We start from the raw sequence: 25,589 nt of genomic DNA, 5'->3' as shown, positions 1-25,589 counted from the left end.
TCCTATGATCACCCCAGATTTTTGCTTTTTGCTTCACTGGTTTACGACTTCTCTGGCTGTGGGCCTGCTAATCAGACCCACAGCCTTGCTGTTCTCTCACTAAATTGACACGTGTACCGTAGGTGCATTTACCAATTGGTACTGGGCCACCTTATCAGACCCTGTAACTCAGGGCCTAGGTGTACCCAGGGCCTACCAGGGGCTGCAACATGTATTATGCCACCCCTGGCTGGCCATCTAAATCTGACAAAACTGGCTGCACGACAGCTGGGGCAAGGTGGTGTAATCACCCCTTGCTTTAGATATAGGATACCTATATCTAACCCTAAAATGGACACACAGATTCCTATCAGTCACTCCTATGGCAGGCCTTGACAATCCTGAAGGCAGAGTGCTTGGAATCGTGTGAGATGGTGCTCTGGCATGAGCTGAGCCCGTTTGCAGCTTGCGGAACCAAGTCCTAATAGCTGTTCCATGATAACGCATACCATATACTCTTAAGTGCATTATAATCCTCGCGGTTATATGCCAACTCTGGTATCGCTTTATCAAAACATGTCGAGTAAGGTGTCATACGAATTGGAATACTAACCCCTCGCCAGTTCTGGCGACGGGGTTAGCATTCCACCCTTCTAGAGGGACACGACATGTATGTAACTGTGAAACCCGGTTAAAGTTAACTCGAGCCTCAGCATCACAAAATGGATGCTGCCACCACAGACATAAGTCTGACCTCCTGCTGCTGGGAGTCCTTCCAGCGAGGGAGGCTTGGACAAAGGGTTTTCTGTCAGGGGCGGTGCTAGCACCATCCCAGACAGGGTTTTGTGTATCCTGGGTAGGCAGGGCTTTAGAGGAAGGTGACTGCAAGTGGCACCCCGGTGCTCACTATGCATCTGCCGGCTAGAACCAGTTCCAGGGGCACACCAGCCCCTGAGCTGGGGAAAGTCCGGCATGGGAGAGGGGTGTAACCACCCCCCTTCCTGGTCCCACCCATGGGCAGGACCTAGTCGCGTGCCAGCCCCTTTTCCTAGTATAAAGGTGGGAGCGGGGACCCTTCCAAATTAGATCATCTTTGAATCCTGAAACTACTTTCTACGAAAGGAACTCAAGACTTTTTCCTAAGATTTCTCCCTTGTGACTAAGGAGTAGTCACCCTGCACCCGCAGGCACCATCCAAGCATCGCTGTCTGCTGTAAGTCTCTCCTCCGGATCAAGACTGCCCAGCTCGACGAGAACCGGCTTCCCTGGCACCTCTGACCTCAACCTGCATCATCAGCCCAGCTGAGATTCGTGGGTGTGACGAGACCTCAAGGGACCGGCCATCTTCAGGACTGCACGACGCTTGTCCAGCACGACCGCCGAGGGATCCTCGAGTGAGTGCTTTATGGTTCGAGAAGCCCTAACCCTGAGCAGCTCCAGCACCGAAGTCCAGCCCCCCAGCATCCACCGGATCTGCGTGGGGCCCTTCTGCTCTTTGCTGCTCACCGCGTTGTCCGGCTACTTGCCTGCTGGCTTGTAGCCCTCTTGACGACGCTCCACGAAGACAACACCACTGGTCTGGTTGCTCCAGACTGGCCCTTGCTCCCCTCCAACGGAGGAGCACCCCGGACCCTCCTGGTCCACTCCAGACGCCATTTTAAGTCCACCGCGTGGGCTTGCATTTGCCAAGACTTGTTGCCCCAATCCTGGGTCCAGCGACGTCGACAGCAGATACCATCGTGGGACAGCTTGCACCTCCATCCTGGTCACCAACAACGCCTCCTGGTCCGTGAGACTGCAGAGCCCAGCGTCGCCCACTCACCTGGTCGAGGTGACTCCATCCGGTGCCATCCTGGTGCCCATCTAATCACTGGCTACTGATTCAGAACTTGGTCCCCTCTGCTTACAGGTGTCTTAAATCTTCGATCCAGGCTTGGATCCCTCCGAATCTCTTCACTGGTCGCCTGCCAGCAACTTCTTCTTTCAGGCTCCATAGACTGCAACGAGGATTCCCGACGTCTTTCCAGACCTATGCATCCGCAGCCCCTGGGCTAGGTAAACTCAGCATTTCGGTGCTCCAGCATAGCTTTGCTATCCAAAGGTCCAGATCCTTTTTCGTTTCAGCTCTACCTAGTCGGATTCGTCCGATAACACTAACTTTACGAAATCTAGCATCCATAGACTTTGTCCCGCATCCCGCGTGAGAGTGCACACTCTGCACCCGATCTCCCTAGGCCTCCTGCTAGTAATCTGAGTAGTACTTACCTGCTAGTAATTTCGCATTCCACTTTTAGAGTATATGGTTTTTCGTGCCCCTCGGGCATTTGTGTAAATTGTGCGACTTTGCGTATTTTCCTAAGAGCTTTGTATTGTGCTTAGCGCCCTGTCCTCATAAAGAGTCCAGGGCTGTTGTGTTCTAAATAAATATACTTTATTTTCATAACAACTTGTGTGGTGTCCTTTTACTTGGTGTTCAAGGGGTATATGTGATGGTAAAACAGCTGGCTTAACACGCCCTCTAGAGTTTAGCCTAAAGACTGCTCTTGTCCATGCTACTAGGGTAGCTGGTCTACGGTTGACTTTTAACCAATCATCAATAAGGGTTGTTTGGACTGATACATAGTGATCACTAGAATAGTGAGCACTGCATATCAGGCCAACTTCTTACAGTGGGCACCCCGGGACGTTGATGGAACAGGCCCTAGGGGGTCGCGGCCCCCAGGGCTAGGTATGTCTCCATGAGGGCGGCCACTCGTCCCCCCTTCTCTTTTTATATTTGCCCTGGGGAGGTGGTGGTCCCTGGGGCTGCGGAGGGGGGTGAGGGGGGGGGGGGTGTGGGGGGGGTTTAGGCGCATCCCCTTCATTCTTAATTCTTTTTTTGTTAAAGTTCTGGGGAGCTGGCGGTTCCCATGGCTGCAGGGAGGTACATGCAGCCCGCCAGCTTTCTTAATACATAAAGCCCCATGGAGGTGGTGGTGCCCGGGGCTGCGAGAGCCCCCATTTATAAAAATATAAGCCCTGGGAGGTGGTGGTCCCTGGTGCAGCAGGGGAAGCCATAGGGGCCTCCCACGCATTCGTTGTGAAACAAGCTCCGGGGATGTTGTGGTCCCCCGACCCTCAATAGCCCCAGAATTGGGGGGGGGGGCAATTGCTCCCACTCCATTATTAAAACAATGCCCCGGGAAATGGCCCACCCGGAGGCCAGTGATGAATGAAGCGAAGAAGGCAGCAGTTCATTTTTTTTTAGATTTCGGCCAGATCTGAGGGTCCCGCAGAAAATAAGAAAAATAATGCTGTTTTTTGGCCCCGGGGGTCCCACTGAGATCCCCCCTCCAATAGGCCTAGACGACCAGAGTGTTTCTACCCTGTCACCTTTTCTTTTTTTTTTTTTACTTTTTTGCGGGACTCGGTTAAACCGAGTCCCAAGATGGCTGCCAACACTTCCTGGTTGAAGTGTTGGCAGACAAACAAATGTCAGTAGGATTTCAGGAATCGATTGGGCTCCCTGATTTCTATAATTTGTTCAACTTGAATATCTCTAAAGCTACTCAATGGATTTACATTAGATCACAAACAGCACACTTTCTGGACCAACATCTAACTCTCTGCCATATTTGGTGTAATTCCGTTCAGTGGTTCGGGCTGTAGTCATGTTCTAAGCAATTCAAAATCTGTATAGACATAACTGTAGGGATCTATGCTTATTGGAATTGTGGGGATGTTGCTAGGAGACTGGAATGTTATGATGTGAATAGTAGACAGTACAGAGGAAGCTGTGGAAGGAGCTGGAGGTCTCTTCACTTCTGACCAATAAAAGACTTCTTCAACTATTTAACTTGGATTGGAGTTATCTTCTTTACATTGGCGACGAGGGAACCCTATACTCTGGCAGGGGCAGAGATTGGAATTGACCTCCACCCCTGGATGATACTACAACTGAATTGGACTGTGGTATACAATTTACTCCTCCAACTTTGTTTCTTGCTTTTCTTCTCAAGGCAGCAGCAAGCCTGTGGTATCTAAATCCTGGAGTGGATAGATAGATTGAATTCAATTTTCTAATTCTTTTACTGGCAACTGTGTGACAAGATTTTTATTTCATTATCTTGCCACCTCTGCACTTTGGTAGAAACCTTCTACTCTTGTTTAAAAAGCCTTCTTTCTATTGCTGCAAGAACTTACAACTATTTTTATTGTACTATTTCAAGCTGTCTGCTTAAGCCTCATTTTCTGGATTTTCTGACAATTGCCCGTGGCTGTGCTTCTGGATTTATTTGGATTTACCCTTAACTTGCCGATTTTCCTTTATCTTGAAAAAATCGTCAAACTTTCTTTTCAACGCGATCAGCGCTCCTAGTGCATCATTTGAACTCTTCAACTGCCTACCTGTGTGCGCTGTCTACCGTCGTTGTCTGCATCGCGCTCTTGTTGCCAAGCATTAGATATTGCTCGCGTCCGACATTCCTCCTTCTGCTGCATTTCCATCCTGTCATCACGTTGCGCAGTGTCACGCAGCGTTAAGAACACGGCGGCCATCTTGGATTGGATTGGTTTGGTTTGACCTTCACGCAGCGTCAGGCAACTTCGGCGGCCATTTTTGCTTGGTCTTACTCTCACGCAAACCCAAATAAACGTGGCGGCCATCTTAAATTCTCGGCAAAGAGTCGGTAACGTCGGAAACACTTGAATTTATGAGCAAAATTCGAGCTACCATGGAACAATAAAAAGGAAGAGTCAGGGACCAAAGATATTTCATGACAACAAAAGTATTTTGTCATCTGGGTGATGTAAAAGTGAAAACATCGTTTTTGATGCTCTATTTTCAAATACTGTGGTGAATATTGTGTGTAGACATCGTTTTTGATGTTCTATTTTCAAATACTGTATTGAATATTGTGTGCATTATTTTTTTTTTTGACATACTATTGATTATTGACAAGAGTGTTATTGATTATTAACAGGGGTACTATCATTTATTTACCATGGGTGATCAAAGCTTTGCTACCCCCCCTTCCTTTCTCCCTACTCCTGGTGAACCCCCAATACCTTGGAAAGAATGGAAGAAATTGTTCCTCACATATGTTTTAGCATCTGGTGCAGACAAATATGGTCCTGTTCGCAAACAAGCCATTCTTCTTCATAATTTGGGGGTGGAAGGTAGAAGATTATACGAAGATTTGCCTGAGATATCTTTAGGTGTGGGAGATGGTCATGCTGCTAATGTCTATGACATGAGTATGTTAATGCTAGAAAAAAGGTTCATCACAAAAATTAATACCCTTTTAGAAAGACATAAGTTCTTTTGTAGGGTTCAAAAAGCAGATGAAGATGTTGCAACTTATGTGGCAGCCTTGCGGGGATTGTCACTTAATTGTCAGTTTAAAGATTTGACAGATTCTCTGATCCGTGATCAAATCGTCAGGTGCACTAATAATAAAAGGGTCCGAGAGAAGTTACTTAGTAAAGATTGTAACTTAGAAGAAGCTATTGAGATCGTTAAAGCTATAGAAAATACTAACTTATGGATAAAGGAAATGGATAAATGTTCTGGTTCTATATCTAAAGATAGTGTGACAAAGGAGTTGGAGTCTAGTGCAAAATCTCAAACACAAGCATCTGTTGATGAAACTAAAGTTGTTAAGAGGTTTGATTCTAAAAACAATAAGTTATCTAACTACCATTCTCCAATTTATCGTCCTCCAAATTTTGTGCAACAAGGGAATTCACGTCTTGTAAAATGTTATAGATGCGGATCTCCAGGACACATTGCATCGAGTCCTCGTTGTACAGCTAGAAATGCTATTTGCAGAGGATGTGGAAAGAGGGGTCACGTAGTTAAAGCTTGTAATGCTAAGACTCAACATGTTAATGAAATTGATGACTCTTGTGAAAATATTGATAATTTGATGCTCTGTGTAGATGGACTGGTTTTAAGTGGAAATTGTCCTTGCGTACAAGATCCTATCTGTCTTGTCGATGTGGCTACTGAGAGTACTGATAAGCTTGAAAAGCCACACTGTTTAATCAATTTTGATTCTAGGGATCCTATGCATCCTCAAACCAGAAATGTTAACATGCTGGTAGATTCTGGAAGCCTTTATACCCTGTTGTCCAAAGATATGTATGTTGAGATTTGGGATGGTGATGTGGATCTCAACTCTTGGACCTCTCCGGATATAAGAGCAGTGGGGTATGGTGGAAAGACCATTGACATTTTAGGTCTCAAATGGATGGTAATCACATTTCAAAGTAAAAAAGTGTTTGGAAGAGTGTACCTCACTAAGCAAGGGTCTAATCTGCTTGGTTGGCGTCACCAGAAAGATCTAGGAATTGTACTGAATCCCAATGCTTCTGAACCTGTTTCTTCATTCTCTGTTCTTAGTATAGATACTTTTGAAACAGATGTGATGAAGAAGTTTCCTAATGTTTTTACAGAAAAGTTAGGAAAATTGAAGGGATTTTCTCATAAAATCATTCTTAAGAAAAATGCGGTGGCAGTGGTTCATAGGGTAAGAAATTTACCACACTTGATGAGAGAACCCCTGAAAATAGAATTGGACAAGTTGTTAGACCTAAAGATTATAGAGCCTATTGAGGCGTCTGAATGGCTCGCCCCCATTGTAGTCGCACCTAAGGATGGTGGAACCAAAATTCGTCTCTGTGTAGACTTACGCGATTTAAATAAGAATATATGGGTTGATAGGCAACCACTGCCTAATATTTCTGAAATGTTAAGTGCCATGGGTGGTGGTGTGATATTCAGTGTAATTGATATGTCTGCAGCCTACCACCAAATTGACTTAGACGAAGAATCAAGGCACCTTACTTCGTTTGTAACACCACTGGGGGCATTTCGATATTGCAGGATGCCATTTGGGTTGGCTTCTGCGTCAGCAGTGTTTCAGAGAGTAATGGAGAGGGTTTTGAAGGGGATTGAGAATGTATTATGTTTTCAGGATGACGTGTTGGTAGTTGGGAAGGATTGTCAACATCATGATAGGATTTTAACACAAGTTTTGGAGCGTATGGAAGCTAATGGTTTGACCATAAAAAAGGAAAAATGTCAACTGAAGAGAGATTGTGTGACGTATCTGGGTCATGAAATTTCAGGTTTAGGTATTAAGCCAAAAAAAAGTATAATTTCTGCAATTAATGATGCTCCTACGCCAACGACTAAAGATCAGCTAAGATCCTTTTTAGGGTTAGCTGAGTATTGTTCAAAATTCATTAGAAATTTTTCAGATGTTGTCGAGCCTTTAAGGCGCTTGATGAAGAATGGTGTGGTTTTTGAATGGGATCAAGTGTGTGAGGATGCTTTTAAGCGTGTGAAAGTTGGAATTATTCATGCACCTACTTTAGGTCATTTTGACATTAAGGCCAAAACTTTTGTTACCACTGATGCTAGTGCTGTGGGACTTGGGGCTGTGCTTTCTCAGATATCTGGTGGTGTGGAAAGGATTATAGGTTTCGCCTCTAGAAGATTACAGGGTGCAGAAGTATCTTACTCGGTTATTGAGAGGGAGGCTCTCGCTTGCACGTGGGGGATTAAACACTTTAGATATTTTCTTTGGGGTTTGCCCTTCAAAATGCGCACAGACCATAAGCCCCTCGTGCATTTATTTAAAGGAGGTAGAGGTTTGGAGGGTAATGTCACCCCTAGGATATCGAAATGGATTTTATCAGTGCTTGAGTACAATTTTCAGATGGAATATGTGAAAGGAGAGAAAAATGTTGTTGCGGATTGTTTATCCAGAATGCCTATAGACTTAGTAGATCTGATAGATGTGGAAGATCCTGTAATTAGTTGCAATGAGATTCTTACTTTTGATAAAAGTGATTGGGAATCTGGCATGGCAGATGATCAAATAATTCCCTTGGTTATGAAATATGTTTCTGAAGGATGGTCTAGGGAATCCCTCAATGACACTCGCCTGAAGAGTTTTTCTAATGTAGAAGCTGAATTGAGTATATCTGAAGGGAAGTTGTGGAGGAGAAACCGTTTGGTGCCACCGTGCAATCTTAGATCAAAGATTATGAATATAGCACATGAAGGCCATTTGGGAAGGAACATGACCAAGAGGAGGATTCGCGAATCCTATTGGTGGCCAGGGATGGATGGTGAGATTGATGAGTTGGTTAGGCATTGTCATGCGTGTGCTGCTAGCGATAAAACGAAAGTTGTTAGGCAGCCTTCTCTTTCCTGTGTTGAATTTCCGGTACGGCCTTGGGAGAAATTAGCGATTGATTTCTTGGGACCTATTTCCAAATTAGGTACTCGGAATAGGTTCATAATGGTTCTTGTGGACTATCATTCTAAGTGGTTCGTAATGGAGTCCACTGAAAGTATTGACACAAAGAGAGTGATAAATGTTTTGGAGAGAACATTTTTAAATGAAGGTATTCCAAAAACTTTGGTTTCAGATAATGGCGTGCAGCTAGTGTCAAGACAAATGAAAGAATTTTTAGATGGCATGGGAATTTGTCATGAGAAGGTTGCATTGTTTAGGCCACAGGCCAATGGCCTTGTGGAAAGGATCAATAGATTGTTGATGGACAACATACAGTTGTCATTGGCAAATGGTTTGATGTGGTCTGAGGAGCTTAAGAAAATGGTCTGGTCTTACAGGATAACTCCACATTCGGTCACCGGTATTTCTCCATTTGTCTCTCTAAAGGGGCGTGAGCCAGGTCTGAAGGAAGTTCCGGGTTGGCTCAAGAACAGGGAATGTGTGTGGGTTGACCGATCAAGCGTGAAGGATTATGTTGTCAGTGGGCAGCGTGATTCTACACATTCATACAATCTCAGAATGAGGGTGAAAGATCCGAATATATGTGTTGGTGATTGGGTTGTGACAAAGAAATGTGGCATTGTAGCTAAAGGGGAAAGTAAATATTCTCAACCTAAACAAGTAAAGGTTGTAAAGAAAAATGTTCTCATTCTAAATGATGGTTCTGCTTGGAGCTGTGGGAATGTTGCAAAGTGTAATGCTCCATAACTTTTATTTGTTCCTGTATGCTTTGTTCCTTGTTCTCTTTAGATATTTTATTTGTATATTTTCTTCTGATATTGTAATGGGGGGAGATGTGTAGGGATCTATGCTTATTGGAATTGTGGGGATGTTGCTAGGAGACTGGAATGTTATGATGTGAATAGTAGACAGTACAGAGGAAGCTGTGGAAGGAGCTGGAGGTCTCTTCACTTCTGACCAATAAAAGACTTCTTTAACTATTTAACTTGGATTGGAGTTATCTTCTTTACAATAACATTGGTAAGACACATTTTGGGGCCACCCTTTTTTCTCTACCCCCGCTTGACAGATCACTCTGAAACTTTCAACACAGCAGCTGAACCAAAAAGGGGAAGTTTTGAGAACATTTCATGAAGATTCATCAAGCGACGCAGTTAAGGGTAAAACAAAAAACGCTTTTTCCTATTGAATCCTTGCCCCTAACTATAGCTACCCACTGGCGACCCCCAGTAGGTAATATATATATATATATGTGTGTGTGTGTGTATATATGGGTGTATAATTTATAAATATTTAGATAAAAATATATATGTATATATACATAAGTATATAGATATATAGGAGGTCACCACTGAGTAGTTATAGTTAGTTTTTTTGATTTGCTAGTAACTTTGGTGCCAGTTGACACATTTTCACAAAGCTTTACAAAAAAAGTTTAATCAATTCAGTCCCTTTTTTTAAGGTTTCAGTATGGTCCGCAAATGCGGATAAGATTGGGAGGTGAAGGGGAGGGGTGTAAATTGCAATTTCCCCATTCAATTTACGTAAGGATTTGAGACAGCGCTACAGCCAAAATGCTTGAATGAAATTGCGCCATATTTAGCAGAAAGCTAGATATTTAACCAAAAGGCATTTTTTTGTGATTTGGTGTAAATCCATTACGTGGTTTTTGAGACATTAGGGTTAAAAATGTATAGATATCTGGATGGTTCGGTACTCAGTAAACACAAGGATATGATGGACGTAGTGCTGAAACTCTTCAGACACTCACCCCCCGTCACAGATCTGGGTTGAATCCATTCTTTAGCTCACTTTGCCACCTCAGTTCAGACCCAGCTATATGCAAATCATTCTTGGTCCTGTGCCTCATGGGAACAGTCCAGTCTGAACTGCCAAGCCAGGTCTTCCCTGAATCAAAAACAAGCATCCTGGGACCGGTTTCTGGGTAACACCCTTCATCAGCCAGGCTAGCTTGAATCCAGTGGCAAAGTGAGGAAGGGACCCACGTCTAGAACGCTATACGAAGTGGCAAAATCAAGAATAAAACACCACAATTTATCAAATGAGGGAGTTAAATAATCACACGGTCAAACAAAAGGGGTAACAATCAAGGTCAAGGGGCAGGAGAGTCAGCCAGACTGAGGGGCCAGTACAGTTTCAGAAGGTCTATAGAACGAGAAAGGAAGTAAACAGAAAGCATAACGTTCAAACACACGATATAAAATAAGTTTCAAATCTGGATAGAGAGGAGTCCAGGGAAGGTAAGCCAGGTTAATGCTGTTGATGTTCACTCAAGATTATCCATTTAACATGTTTCTTGAAATATGCAGTGAATGGGTTGGATCTGATCTCGGGAGCAAGAGCGTTCCAAATTCTTGGAGCTAGTCCAGTGAAAGCACTATTGTAAGTTCTTTTCTTTTTGAATCTGGGAGGTTTCAAAAGTAGGGTGGTCGAGCTTCTTAAGTTCCAACTTGAGCAGGGTAGTTCAAGTTTTTTAGCCAAGTAAACCAGGGTGTTGTAATGGATAGCTGTATGCGTCAAGCAAGCTATTTTGAAAGGTATCCTAGCTTTTATAGACAGCCAATTTAAATGAATTAGTTCTGGCGTGATGTGGTCATGCTTTCTGGAGCCTCTGATAAGCCTGGCCGATGCTTTTAGAGTGGCTGTGAGCGGAGCCAAACGAGCTTTAGGAAGCCCAGCAAGGGTCACCACAGCATATTCCAGTCGAGCGATAACTAGGGATTGTACTGCTGGCCGGATTTCCTCTGGCAGAAGGAAAGGCTTGATTTTCTTAAGGGTGTTGAGCTGAAGATTGGCTCCCCTAATAGTTGCACTGATGTGAGCTTACATATTTAGGTATTTGTCCAAGGTAATACCTAACGATTTAGCAGAATGAACAACATGAGGGGTGCAGTTAAGAGCAGTTAGTTGTTCAAGCCAGTCCAGGGTAGGTGCAGAGTGGTTGCTGGGGAAATTTGAAGGAATTCAGTTTTGAGAGTATGGATCAAAAGATGGTTCTGGGCTAGATTTTAATGTCCTCTAGAGAGGAGATCTTCGTGTACAGTGGCGTGCCATCAGCATACAAGTGGTAATAAATGTTAGAAGGGTTCAGAGTATCAGAGAGAGGTTCCATATAAAGGTTGAAAAGAGTGGGTGAAAGTGTGGAGCCTTTAGAAACTCCAATGGTGACTGGGGTACTGGTTGCAAGGGATTGGTTAACTTTGATTCTTTGTGTGCCGTTCTGTAAAAAAGAGGCAAACCAGTTTAAGACCTTGCTAGAAAGACCCATCCGATGTTGAAGAAGAGCAATCAGGTTTTCATGCTTGATGGTGTCAAATGCTGAGGACAGGTCAAGGATCTCAGGGTGTCATCAACGATGTGAGTTAGTGCTGCTTCAGTACTGTGCCCTGCTCTGAAACCCGACTGGTAGCGGTCAAGGAATTGAAATTCTCGATGTGGTTGCAGAGCTGTGTGTGGACGCATTTCTCAAGCAATTTAGCTAGAGTCATGATGTTGGTGAGAGGGCGGAGGTTGTAAGGATCAGCAAGATCCGTGTTAGGCATCTTAGAGATGGGATTGACTCACCCATCTTCAGTTAATGAAGCTGGGAATTTCAGCAGTTATTTTAATTAAAATGTCATGTTTAAACTGACATTTTTACCTAACTATAATGTTACATTTGCCTTTGTTGTTTTCAGTGAGTTTCTAAGGTTTCTAAGCGACAAAACAGTGTTGCAACACTTTTCACTACGCCCTTCTTGTGACACCATGGATGCGCTGTATTCACTGTACGGTGCTCCATGTCGCAATTCATGACAGATACGTCTGGAATCCTGACGTATCTGTCAGCGGTAAAGTCACATATTTCTGTGCAGTTGTGTTACAAGCATGACACGTGGCCAGCCTTTCCCTGTGGCACTGTGTCACCCTTACACCTGCCATGAGGCAGGCGTAAGGTACTGATGCAGTAGCACCCTTAAATTGTTGCAGTGAAATCTGATGGATATCACTGTGCCACTCCTATGAGGCTTTGTTGCGTGTGAACGCCGATCCTGCATACATAATACCTGATGCTAGTATAATGTGGCACAGGGCTAGATGCGCCACTTTGCAAATACGGTGCAGGGTGGTGCAAGAATCATGCTGCAAGTACGTCAAGGAAATGGGGCACTGGCAGGGTGAAACTGTCAGAAAGGGCTCATGAATAATCCCCCCCTGTCTTTTTCTTCTACGCTGGCGCACAATGGCTGCCATGTGCCAACGCAGGCACCCTTGCGCCATGGTGAAAAGAAGACTATGTTGTGGAGTTGATTGATGTTGTGGCTCCATCACTTCTCAAGACGTCTGCAAGTGTGTCTGGACTAGTGGAGGGCGGGAGTGAACCAGTTTGCCTTCCTAGAGTGTTGGTGCCTGGTCTTTTCTTGAGGGGTGCTAGGTGTCAGCGCAGTTAGAGATCCATCAGTGGAGGCTGCACGCTGTGGTGTTGGCATCTGTAAGTGTTGGCGGAGTGGTGGTGCTGAGGGAGAAGACGTGCTTGAGCATGTGTCCGGCTATGTGGGTTTGTGCGGTGATTAGCTGCTTGAGTCCGATGTTGGCCTGGTTCCCCAGGAGGGGAGTGTTCTGGTCACTGGGTTTGTCCAGATGGAACTTGAGGTCGTCCAGTAGGATGTAGTTGGTGTATGGGAGAGCCTGGGGTGCGATGAGGCCTACAATGGCATCAGTTGGATCATTAGAGTGTGTGGTCAGTTGGACGGTCGGGTGGTCCTTGTGGGTGATTTAGTAGTCGTTAGGCATGGCGATGTTCGGTCCGGAGCAGATGGTGGTCCAGGTTTCTGTGAAGAAGGCAATGACTGGAGAGGTGGCGTCGAGGAGATCCCAGATGTTTGTGGCGTATTTGTGGAAGGACTAGACGTTGAGGATGATGGAGATGAGCCGGTCGGGTGCACTGTTGGTCGACTGGGCGGCAAGAGGTGCTTGTGTGCTGATGTGGCAGAAAGTGCGTTTTCAGTTTCAACAGGTGCAGGGTGCAAGGGTATTGTTCGGTGATGCTAGCTGGCAGGTGGCGTGGCATCTACGGTTGAGGGCGAGGAGGATGCTGGCGTCGTAGTGGTGTAGTGTCCAAGAGGCAGGGTCCCTGGTGCTGGGCACGATACAGGGTTGGACGGACAAAGACGGGCTTGCCTTTGGCTTCCCTTTAGCGCACCAGTGGCATGCCCGCTGCGCATGGCCGCACATTGTCCACCATTAAATAGTGCTGCAGGGTGGCTGGACAGCTGTGAGGCGGGAAACGTGGGAAAGGACACTAGAGGGGGAGGGACGAGGGTGATTGCAGCGGCAGCAAGGGAGAGGATAGGGAAAAAGGTACTGCAAAAAAAGCACAGGAAAAGCAAAGCCAAACACAGCAAAGAGAAAAGAAATAAAGAAAAATGTAGGAAAGCAATGGAGAAGAGCAGAAATATGAACAGGAACAGCAGACGAGAGGGACAGAAGGGCAGTCAAGCTGCAGAGGTGTGACGCTCTAGCACTGGACAACCAGGGATGAGGCGCAGACAGGAGCCTGTGGGTGGAGGAGGGACTTGAACACCCGACCTCCGTGTCAGGAACCAGCAGCAGCAGATGGGAACAGCAGTAGCAGCAACCAGACGGCGCAGCGCTGTGGAAAGGGGAAGTCCACTAAGGGTTAGTCCCCCGTACACCCAAAAGCAGACTAACTGGGGGCAAGGAAAGGCAGCACCACTGGGTTGCCTCTTCCGATCTGACAGTGGCGACCAGATTCCATGTTCTCCAGCCAGTAACAGTGGCTCAAGCTGCATACCCAAGGGCCTGGGCCAGAACCTGCCCCCTTGCCCATGGTATCCACTGCCACCAGTGGCCGCTCTCAGCAAATTGAGCGAGTTAGTGGAGTCCCCCACTTGTCTTGTGCAGTGATGTAGGTCAGCCGCAGCTCAGGGATTGCTCCGGGCGCAGTGTGCGTCATGCTACACGTTCCACCTTCTCCTCACCTGGACATTGACACCGGGGGCTCAATACGCTGCACTCCCTCCAAATCTGTGACTCAGCCAGCAGGAGCCTCTGCCAGGTAGGATTTCACAAGCCTGGGTACAGGAGTCGCCTCCAAGTCTGCTGGGAAACCTCCCGATGCAGGTGTGGCAACAGGGCCCTCTTAGGTGCTAAGTTGCAGCGCTCCTGCCACACAAGTTTGGTACTGCTCAGGGGTCCCAACCTCCACAGTATACCCCAGCACAACATCTTATGACTTGTGATGGAGAGATGCACGGCACACTATTGATAATCTCCTCCGTACACCCTGTGGTATTGGTGGACCATAGTATATGATGCAGACCTCCATTTATTGGTGCATAGGAGCGCCTCTATCGTTCGCAGCTCCAAGGGGCGCAGCCGGTCTTCTCACACAGGTCAGCAACGTGTCTCCATGTGACCTGCCAGATGTCACCACCAGGTAATGGCGATGACCGCTCCTCAATGTCTACCGCCATGGCCCAGCGACTCAACAGCACCTCTGCATCCCACTACGGGTCCGAGACACAGACCCAGCAAGGTCTCTGGGCCCCAAGCACAGTCTGTGCTTTCAAGATTTTAGATGCAAGGAGTGCGCAATGAAGAGTGTTGCATCACTGGTTTGGCACAGTGATGCGCCTCTTTTCATAGATGTAGCCCTGAAATTCCAGAGTTCCAATGGGACTGGCTGGTCATCCTGGCTGTTGGGGGGCTTTGGAGGGGGTGTTGATCTGTGCTGCACTGTCCCTGGCTGCTCCATTCTGCATGCCATTGGTTTTATTTCTAATTTTTCATTTGGAGGTGGACTTATAGGCTATTTTTGCCTCTAGCTGCAAAAAAATTAATGTTGGGCTGACTGAGTTTTTTTGCTGCAAATGGGCCTTTCGTCAGTCTTCGCCCACTAACATCAGAATTTGTATCGCCTTCACGCTAGTGTTACCATCAGTTTTCATCGGAGCTACCTGAAACTGTCACCATGTACCGAAGTATTGGAAATAGTTTTTGGTGATAGGCCGTGTTAAGAAAACTGCCGTTAACTAGCATTCTTGTACATATGCCCCTCTGACTGATGTTTACAGAGTTTACATCAGGATGTTATGAAAATTGCTTGCTATTCCTTCTCTGTTAATGTTCAGATAAACTATGGCACACTCACTCATACTTTTCTGACATTTCATGTGGATACTTCTTGTTTATGCACTGTAGTTTCTTCAATGTTTCTCCCTTGACTAAGAACTTTATGAAAAACCGATAATATATGCTTATATTCATCAAGGGACCTCTTTGAGATCTGGACTCTGTCACGCTACACTGATGTTCGGTGCTACCTTCACCCTTTGGGGCATTATTCACTCTTGTGAGTACACCCACCACCAAAATACCTCCTCATCCCTCCTCTATTCCCCCCATTGTGTTTGACGTTAAGCTGTTCAGCATCATATATCTATTTTGTCTTGATATGTTAATCTACTGCACGTTGTTTGGTTCTTCGTTCACACTTAACAATAAAGACAAGTGAGACAAAAAAATAAAACAGAACTGGTCTCTTGACCTGTCTTCAAACTTCTGCCTCCAGTTTGGAGATCTTGGGCTTTGTAATAAATCAGTTGATACCTTTGCTCAATCTAATATAAGAAATCCCACTTCTAGGACTCATTTGAGTCCTAGAAGTGACGCAGTAAAATCTCATAGATTTCACTGCGTCACTTCTACGACCCTTCCTTGCGTCAATACGCCCCCCTTGCATACATTATACCTGGCGCAGGTATAATGTTGCGCAGGGGTTTACAAAGTGACGCATCTACCTAGATGCGTCACTCTGTAAATATGGCGCAACAAGGCGCATTTTTCAGGCCACCGGCGGCGAAAAAGTGACGCACAGCCTCATAAATATGGCCCACTGTGTGTAGGTTGTATCACCTCCACACCTGGAACAGAAGATCCATTTTTAGTTCCACCCCTGATCTCTTTCAGAGCTAGTCACCATGAACTTCAACTCACCAAAATGTCAGGGGAGTGGAAGTGACATCACATGCCATGTAATCTTTAATTTCACGGAGAGATGCATGGTATCACATCCACACATACACACATTTGCTCTCACTTAAACACCCACCCACAAGTACTCACACAACATACATTTAAAAGCATTTTTTACTTACATCAGGTGTCAAGGAGGGTCATATTCCAGCTAATTGTAATTTATTCTTTATTACGCTAATAGCGAATATCTCAATATTACTCACTATTAGTGCCATAGAAATTGACAGAAAACAAAGAGAGTGGAGTCCTAACTAAGGTCCATAAGGAAGAGCTGCACATATGTTCCTGGCACTAATGTTGCCACCTCCAATGCCCGGGGTCGCAAAGGTAGTGCCAAGTGTCACAAGGAGCACACCAGGGGCCACAGCTGTGACCCATGGCAGCCCCTAACTGACATCCATGTTAGTTAGAAGCATGTTTGGAGGGGTAATTACTGCCTAAATTTCTCAACTGGTGGTGAGTCTGGTGGTGAGTCTTCTATCCTCAAAAACTGTTTAGAGCTTTTTGCAGGCTAATAGAAATGGGGGTCTCTTGTTGGCAATGGTTTGCACCTTTGTCCAAGTAGGGACCCTTCTTCCTAGTCAGGGTGCGGGGGATACACTTCTAAAATAGCCCCTGCTCACCCCCTTTGTAGCTTGGCATGAGCAGACAGGCTTATCTGAGAGGCAGTGTGTAAAGCATTTGTGCATGCATAAAGTAACACAGTGAAAACACTACAAATGGACACCACACCAGTTTAGAAAAATACGTCATCTTGATCTAAACCAAACAAGACAAAAATCAAAAAATCCACAATACAGTAATCAAAATATGACTTTTAACCGCTTAACCCCGAAGAAAATTCTCCTGCAGTGCGGGAGAATTAATGAGTGGGCGGGGCTGCATCGGACATGCGCAGCACCAGCGAGGTAGTGCTCGTGACGGCCGTTGGCCGACGGGAGCACGGTACGGGTTACAAGGTAGAAACCGTCTGTCCATAGCAAACTATAGTTGAGACACTTTCATCACAAAGTACCTTGGATGCGTCAAAATCGTAAACAAAAGCAGCCGCAGGGAAGTTGATGCATCGGTTCCTAACGCCCAGGGAATGTGATTCGTCGGTTCCTTACTTCAGGGTGAAGAACCAGGTTTTAGAACCCAGCAGCGCCAGGGAAAACGCTCGAAGTCTTCGGATTCCCCCGCCTCGGCAAACAGAGACACGGGACACTTCTCGATGACGTCCAAGACCAAAGTTTATTGGCTGCAACCAGGAACAGAGATCTACGAAGCACAACACAGGTGGTTCGCTAGAGACTGCACAATTTCAATGAGCGGAGCATGGTCTTTTATGCCAAAAATCACATTCCAAAGTAGCATCGGTTACACACAAACTGACCAATGACAATGTGACATTACAAAAGTAGCGCATGACGACAATCCCATTTTCCGTTGTCCAGCCCACCAGAAATGACCAAGCAAATTCCAATTCCTGTTCGATCAGGCCGGACAAACCCATCATAAAACCTTAACCCAAATCAGTGATTATGTCGTAAAGGAAGGAGCAGAAACATATTGGAAGCAAGATAGAAGGGTGGGTGCAGTGTACTGTAAATTCGGCAATGTCCTGTTCTTTGATCTTTATCTGACCAGCTGCTTATTTATTTATTTATTTATTTATTTATTTATTTATTATAAAGTTTTATATAGCGCGAACAAGACCCGTGGGTATCAGAGCGCTTTACATAGAAGACATAGGAGATAAACAAATATATCAAACGGTAATACGAATAACATAAAGGAGATAGATGATATATATTCAAAACACATGAGTAGTTAGCGTTAATAGTCTGTTGGACTAAACTTCTATCCCAAGTAATATAAGGAGACAAGTATGAGGTAGGTCGTTATAAGTTCATGAAAGTTCTACTCTAAGTAGAGTATTTCTTCATCAGAAAGCTCTTCACTTCTCGTTTGAATGTTGCCACATTCTGGGTCTTCCTAATGTTAGGAGGGAGTGAGTTCCAGATTCTGGGGGCAGCTCCTGAGAACGCTCTGTCATACGTTTTCTTCTTACGAAAAAAGGATGGCCGTAACAGCAACTCCTCAGCACTCCTAGCTGGTCTATTACCCCCCGACAGCTGTATTTTCTTCGCTAGGTAACTTGGGGTGTTGTGGTGTAGCGCTTTATGGGTGATACATGCTATCTTCATTTGGATTCTGGCTTCATAAGGTAGCCAGTTTAAAGCTTTCAAGTGTGGGGATATGTGATCGTATTTCCTAGATCCGGTGATAATTCTTGCCGCAGCGTTAAGGCAGGCTTTCAGTGGCGCTGTGGACGTTTTTGGTAATCCAGCTAAGGTGGTGCAGCCATATTCAATCCTCGAGATGACTAAAGATTGGATTGCCAATTTGAGATCCGCCTCTGAGATGAAAGGTTTCAGTTTTCTTAAGTAATTCAGGTGGAATCGTGCATTTTTTGCCATTGAGTTAATGTGGGCTTTCATGTCCAGATTCTCGTCCAGTGTGATTCCTAGCGATTTCGCTGACTTGATTAGTGTTGGGGTGCAGTTTAGCGCAGTCACGACTTTCGTCCATTCCTTTATTTCCGTATGGCTCCTAGCTGGTGCGATTAGTAGGAACTCTGTTTTGTGAGCATTTAGCTTCAGCTGATTGGTAGTTAACTATTGTAGAGCCGTTTTTAATGACTTGTTCATTAGTTCAATGTCTTTTAGGGATGCGATCTTTAAGTATATTTGCGTGTCGTCTGCGTACATGTGATAGGATATCTGTGACTTTTGGAGAATTTCTGTAAGCGGTTCGACGTATAGGTTAAAGAGATCTGGGGATAACGTCGATCCTTGAGGGACTCCTATTGAAATAGGGGATGGAAGTGAGATTGACTGGTTGACCAGGAATCGCTGCGTCCTGTTCTGTAGAAAAGAGTCGAACCATTTCAGCACAGTTCCTGACAATCCCATCCTGTCCCGCAGCCTAGTCAGTAATGCTTCGTGATTTACCGTGTCGAAAGCCGAAGACAGATCAAGGAGAATCAGTAAGCATGCTTGGTTTTGGTCAAGGGCCTGTAGTGCATCATCAACTATATGGAGGATCGCTGTTTCGGTGCTATGCCCTGCTCTGAATCCTGATTGGCATTCATCAAGCAATGAGAACCTGGTGATGTGTTGGCTCAGTTGGTTCTGTACGCATTTCTCAATTAGCTTGGCCAGTACCGGAATGTTGGTCACTGGGCGAAAGTTGTTTGGGTCTGATGTATCTGCTGAGGGTTTTTTGATTATGGGAGCAACTTGACCTGTTTTTAGGCAGTCAGGGAGGGTCCCTTGTGAAAGTGAGGCATTTATAATTTCGGTCCATATTGGAACCAAAACGTGATTGATTTCTTTTAAACATTTTGCGGGAAGGGGATCTTGTAGTGGTTGTTTGGTTTGATTTCAGAGAGAGTTTTGGCGATATTGTGCTGGTCATATAGTTCGAACGTATCCCAATTTGCCTCATTTTTTGCCTTGGTACTCTCCGTTGTAGCGACGGTATCGCTCCTAGGCATTGGTTCGGTGGGAAGGTTCGCCATGGCGTTTTTGAGCTCTATTTCAAGTGATTTCGCCTTCTCTGTGAAGAATGTGGAAAATTCTTCACAATTTAGGGGTGTTTTTGATTTCTCATGAACGGACTTGGCTAGTTTGTTTGATTGTTGCTTTAGAATTTCGAAGAGTTTACGAGGTCTGTTTTTGGCATTATCCAGTTCTGATCTTATAAATTCTTTTTTTGTTATATTGTTTTCTGATTTTTCTGAGGGCTTTCAGCTCAGGGGATGAAGGGTGTTGTCTCCATTTTCTTTCGGCCATTCTCAGTTTGCGCCTTTCTTCATTTAATGCTTCAGTAAACCAAGGATTTTTTGTCTTCTCCGAGATTCTTTTCAGTTTTAGTGGCATGGTGTTATTAACAATATTTTAGACCGTTGTTATGTAATGGTCGGTCAGCTCGTTGACATTCTGCAGGCTGTTAGGAGGTTTTAGGTCTCTTTCACAGCTTTCAACCAGTAGCTCCAAGTTTGCTTCTCTTGTGTCTCGGATCCATTTTTTAGACTTGAGGGATTGCCTGGTCCTGCCTTTTTCCATTAAGGGTATCGCGAATGTTATGGCATGATGATCAGACCAGTCACATGGCGTTATGGAGGGGATTGTTGTATCTTTGTTTCGAGAAATAATCCAGTCTAACGTCCCTCCTTTCGAGTGTGTGGGTTGTGTGCACACTTGGGTGAGGTTCAGTTCCTCGATGAAATCTTTAAGCGAGTTGACCAGTTTGTCGTTGCAGTCCTCCCAGTGTAGGTTGAAATCGCCAAGAAATATGTTATTGACGCCGTTGTTAGAGTTGGCCGTTAAGATCTCCATTAACTCCTCTGTAAACTTTGCGTTGTCTCTTGGTGGGTGGTAAAAAGTATGCAGGTTGCATCTTTGGTTGTTAGTTGCTCTTATATTAAGATCCAGGTATTCGCAGGATTCTAGAGGGTCGGCTTGGATTTGTTTGACCTCTATAACTGATCTGTGAATGCAGGCTATACCTCCCCCTAACTTTCTGAGTCTATCAAGTCTCAAAATGTTATATTGGGGTGGTACTAAGAGATCCATGGTTGGCGATGAGGATTCCGTAAGCCATGTTTCAGTAAGGACTGCCACATCAATGTCCTTGTTGATGATGAGGTCCGCTATGTCCGATGCATGTTTGGTAGCCGACCGACAGTTGAGTAGTAGGCACGTCAGAGGCTTTTCTTTGTTACTAACATTTCCGTTCTTGGCTTCTGTTGTTGTAAGTTGTACGTGTTCTAAATTGTAAGGGTTGGAAGTTCTATCATTCTTCCTCGATGTTCTGTTCGAGTCGAGTGGTACTGTTTTGATTCTTTCCTCTCTCTCGCGGTCCAGATTTTCATATGTTCGGATTAGTGCCAGAGTTTCCTCCTTTGATAATGGTTTTGTCCTATCCGGTCGGTTGTCTCTATTTCTTAACTGCCTGTCCGTCTAGTTACACTTTCTTTTTGAGGAGTGTACGAGGTTTTGGATGTGCGTGACCTTAGAGTGGATGCTCGTCGTCTTCTCCTGGATTTTTTCAATCGCCTGTAGGGTATTTATAGCGACTTGTGCCAACTCGCTCACTAGCTTCAGAAGCTCATTAATATCTTTCTTGTTCTGACGTGATTTCTTAGGGAGGACTGATCTGTTTATCCGGGATTTGTATCCTGCTCTTCTCCGTTTTGGATCTGTTCCTAGTTCCGCATCCTTTTCCTTTGTAACCCATGTTTGATTGTCTCTTCCGTTTATATTGGAGATGTCGTCAGTGCTAGCTGAGTTCTGTGTTGCTGTGAGAGCGTTCGTGGGAGAGAGTCTGCATGACGCTGGAGTTGTACTCGAGAGAGGTATAGGAGGGTTGATATCTTCTCCCTCGTCCAATTCCTGGATGTCATAAAGTATTACTCTCGGAGCCGATGTATGCTCTACAAGGAAGGTCTCTTCGTTTGTAGGCGAGAGCGCCTCTTCTCTTTGGGGCCGGACTTGTTCTTTGTTTGCCTGATTGGTAGACCTCTCTGTTCTTTCTGTCGCGTTCACAGGTTCTGAGATTGCTATTCCAAGTCTATCTTCCGGTTTAGAGTTTTGAGCATGGTGTCCCCTGTTTCTCATGGCGCCTCTGGTGATATGATTGGAGTCGGGAGTGTCTCCTGGTGAGGACTGGTGTAGTTGGTGTCTTGGGTCTTCTAATGAATCTTTTATTGTTTGGAATATCTTGGCAAATTTCTCCAGTTCTCGGTTTGCTGCTTGTATCAGCACAATTCCAGATTTATATATGGTGATACTTAGTTCTGCTCTGCATCTTTTTGATGGTGAGGTCATCATTTTTGTGCCATGAGGGATGTTTATCGTCGCTTTTATGGCAAGCATCCTTGAGAAGGCATTGCGCCATTTAGCTGTTTTATTTGTGTAGAATATGAGGTAATTCATTGACGTGCCTTTAGTTATATTGAAATATAGGTCCGTAAATAGTATGTCCTGTTTTTTTCTCAGGGTGTCGTGTTTGAACTTTTTAGCTGCATTTTTGGATAAATTAGGTGGGTATTTTATATTCTGGGCTTTCGAGCCTACCGTCTCTAGGTATCGCCTGCTCATATTAGCTCCGTGTAGAATGTCTTAAGGTGCCTCTTTCTCTGCTTGACTCAGGGTAGAAGGGCTGCTGGTGTTGCTTTGTTCAAGTTCTGTACTACCTTTCCAAATCTAGGCGTGTATAGCTAAAGATTTGCTGAGTAGTGGTAATTTTCTCTGTCACCTAAATATTCTTCGGCTTACTTTTAGTAGTTGTGATTCCTGATTGTAGCAATTGGAAATCTCTTAGTTCTCTGGTTGTCTCTTAGTAGATGTGGCTCTGGGTTGTGCACTCTAGTAAACAGTCATTGTAAGATGGCTGCTGTTATGCTGGTTCTTCCATGGGCAGAGAAGACTTTCTCTCTTTCCACTTCTCCGAGTTAGTCCCTCTTCCCTGGACGACTGGTTCTATTTCACTGATGGTTGTTCCCAGGCAGTGCCAGTGTACTTTATATGCACTAGTCAGGGTATGACTTTTATTGATTACTGATTGTACTCCAGGAGTTGAGTAAAACGAACGATTGGTTCATCTTATCAGGGATATTGTTGATTCCACGAGTATCATGTCCGATTTGGGCGCCATTTTAAGGTCAGGCAAGGCTGTATTTGGCTCCCGGTTCTTTCAATCTTCACGATTATAATGATTCTAATCATTAGTCCCTCCCGCTTTAACAAGGAACTGGCTCAGCGAGGTCAGCCTCGGGCAAGGGAGTCAGTTCGGCCAGGTCATTCAGGAGTCAGCTAAGGTGTACGTGTCCCAAGGACTCGCTCGGCCGCAGTCATCGGCCTATGTGAGGGCAACCACACAAAATGGCTGCCGTCCACAAAATGGAACCCGAGGGTTCAAACGAAATCCTTGAATACGTAGTGTTCTCATTGATCGATTAAGACGAAAACACTCGTACACACCGCACTCGTGATTTGCAGTCCCCTGACACCAAAATCGTCTATTTTCGACGACCTTTATTGAACGGGTTCGGAACCACCGAACCTCAGACCCTCAAACTATGCAACTACAGACCCTCCTTTTGCCCTTACATAGGCAATAAACCCAAACCCATATCAGTCTGAATCTAGGTCTATTTTCATCAGATCATCGATATGTTGCTGTAGCATCATCCTAGTACTTAGTACCTCTCTCTGGACAGGTCTCCTCGCACACAAAGTAGCACAAAGGCCACAAATAGCAGGAGCACACTGTACACAGAGACGGAACAGGAAAAGGATAGCTAAAATCATTCCAAGGACCATCAGAATTTTCCATCCCCAAGTGGATATCAATCCCCAAAACCATCCCATTAACGACCAATCTCCTTTGTCTATATGGACAGAATCGGATATCTTATGTAACTTGGAAATGGCCTGGAAGACTGACGGAGTATTGTCTGGAATGAAAACGCAGCAGCTCGATTGAATCAGTTTACATACTTCACCTCGGTCTGCAAGTATGACGTCAAGAGCAACTCTATTCTGAAGTGTCATAAGTCTATCCGACTGGAGCTCAGCAGTCAAGTTACTAAGGGCACCAGCAGTTTCGACTATGGTGGACTCAACCACTCTCGTCAACTGGCGAATGTTCCTGCTGTTAGCCATCGGTCCCCAGAATGGCAGAAAACCCTTAAAGAAATCTCCCAACTCTTGCCCAGCGGAATCCTCCCGACTGAAGACACCTCTAGCAACTCTCGTCTTATGGTAATCTGCCGCAGCTGTAAAAGTGGGGGGCAACAGGAAAGAAACAAAATATGTGCCTGAAAAGTCAGGGGGCAACATGTATAGGCTTTGTCATAGCAAACAAAATAAGTACCCTTAGCGGCTAGAAATGCTGGGGAAGTCTGAGACGTGAATACATAAGTCTCAGTGCAGACACTCTTCCCTAGCTGAGCTTTCGGATTCTTGCCATTACCCTGCAGACAATAGTGACCCTGATGGGGCACTATCCAAATCGGTGGAGAACTTTTCGCTCGCTGGTTAACTCTCAGACTAACTCCATATCCAGTAACGTTCCAACCAATGTATGCTTGTGTCTCATCTCTCGGGATAGTCTCATACAAACTAATTCCCCTAATCATATCGACTATACCCTTGACCAGAGCACTATTCTTTGGATTATCTCTCGCTGAACGTTGGGGATAGACAATATGAGCGTAAATGAACATCGTTCTGTATGCCCAAATAGAACCATTATAGCTGAAAGGCAAAACCAAGTAAGGAATACCTTTATCGGTCGTATGGGGCATTAGGCCACAAATCCAACAATTTGTTGTGTTCATAACTAACTGGTGTTAGTGCAAAAGTTGAATAAAGGAATTATTGGCAAATTCCAGCCTTCTAACGACTTCATGTTCGGGCAGAGGGTGAAAAGAATGTGAAGAAATAGTAGGTGGAGGTGTAGGTTGCACAGTGGGAATAAACGTCACTTTAAAAGAGAATGTCACATAACCAATTAAAAATATCATTAAACTCAGTAACATAAATAAGCACAGTATTAAAAATCTTTTCCGTATTATCAGTTTGTGTATCTTATTTTTAAAACTCATTGTCTCTTCAGGTCTCTCCAACTCGAAGAAATCCATCCTCACTAAATATGCTGCTCGCGGTGGTAGGGTGTTCTATGCTACGGAGTGCCTCTGTCAACCCAGGGCAACTCCCTTAGGCCAACCAGAACCATCGACCTATTGTCTCGGGCTTGCACTCCAAAGACTTGTCTACCGCGACCCTACAGCTGAACCCGGATGGCGGTTCGAAAAACAAAAATAAGTAGTTCCTCGGAGGAGAGTTAACCTGTAAACAGAAAAATCATAAAAACTTCATTTTTTTTTTATTAGTCCCACGACTCTTGGTCGCAAATTATAACGATCTTTGCCAGGCAATGTCTGTTCCCTAAACAGGAGTTCAGGCTCAGTAGTGTTCAATCGATTCAAAGGAGGCACAGCTTCTTGCAGAAGATCCTCACTTTCTTTCTCAGTGTTCGTTCCAATCAAACGGGCATCGCTGAATGGCAAAAAACATGGCACAGTTTCTGTTTCAGAGTCTGGAAGTCCCTTCTGGACCCACCGGTCGTACGGTAAGAGCAACGGAGCCCGTTTACAGTGTACGCCGTGGATCCAGTGTTTTTTGCCTTGCACTTGAACTGCAGAACGTGTAGACAGGAGGACCAGGTGCGGTCCTGCCCAGCGGG

Source organism: Lissotriton vulgaris, chromosome 4_1 (genome assembly GCF_964263255.1).
Source record: "Lissotriton vulgaris chromosome 4_1, aLisVul1.2, whole genome shotgun sequence".
NCBI lineage: Eukaryota > Metazoa > Chordata > Amphibia > Caudata > Salamandridae > Lissotriton > Lissotriton vulgaris.
The sequence above is the reverse complement of the archived record's forward strand: the minus strand, read 5'-3'. Positions refer to the sequence as shown.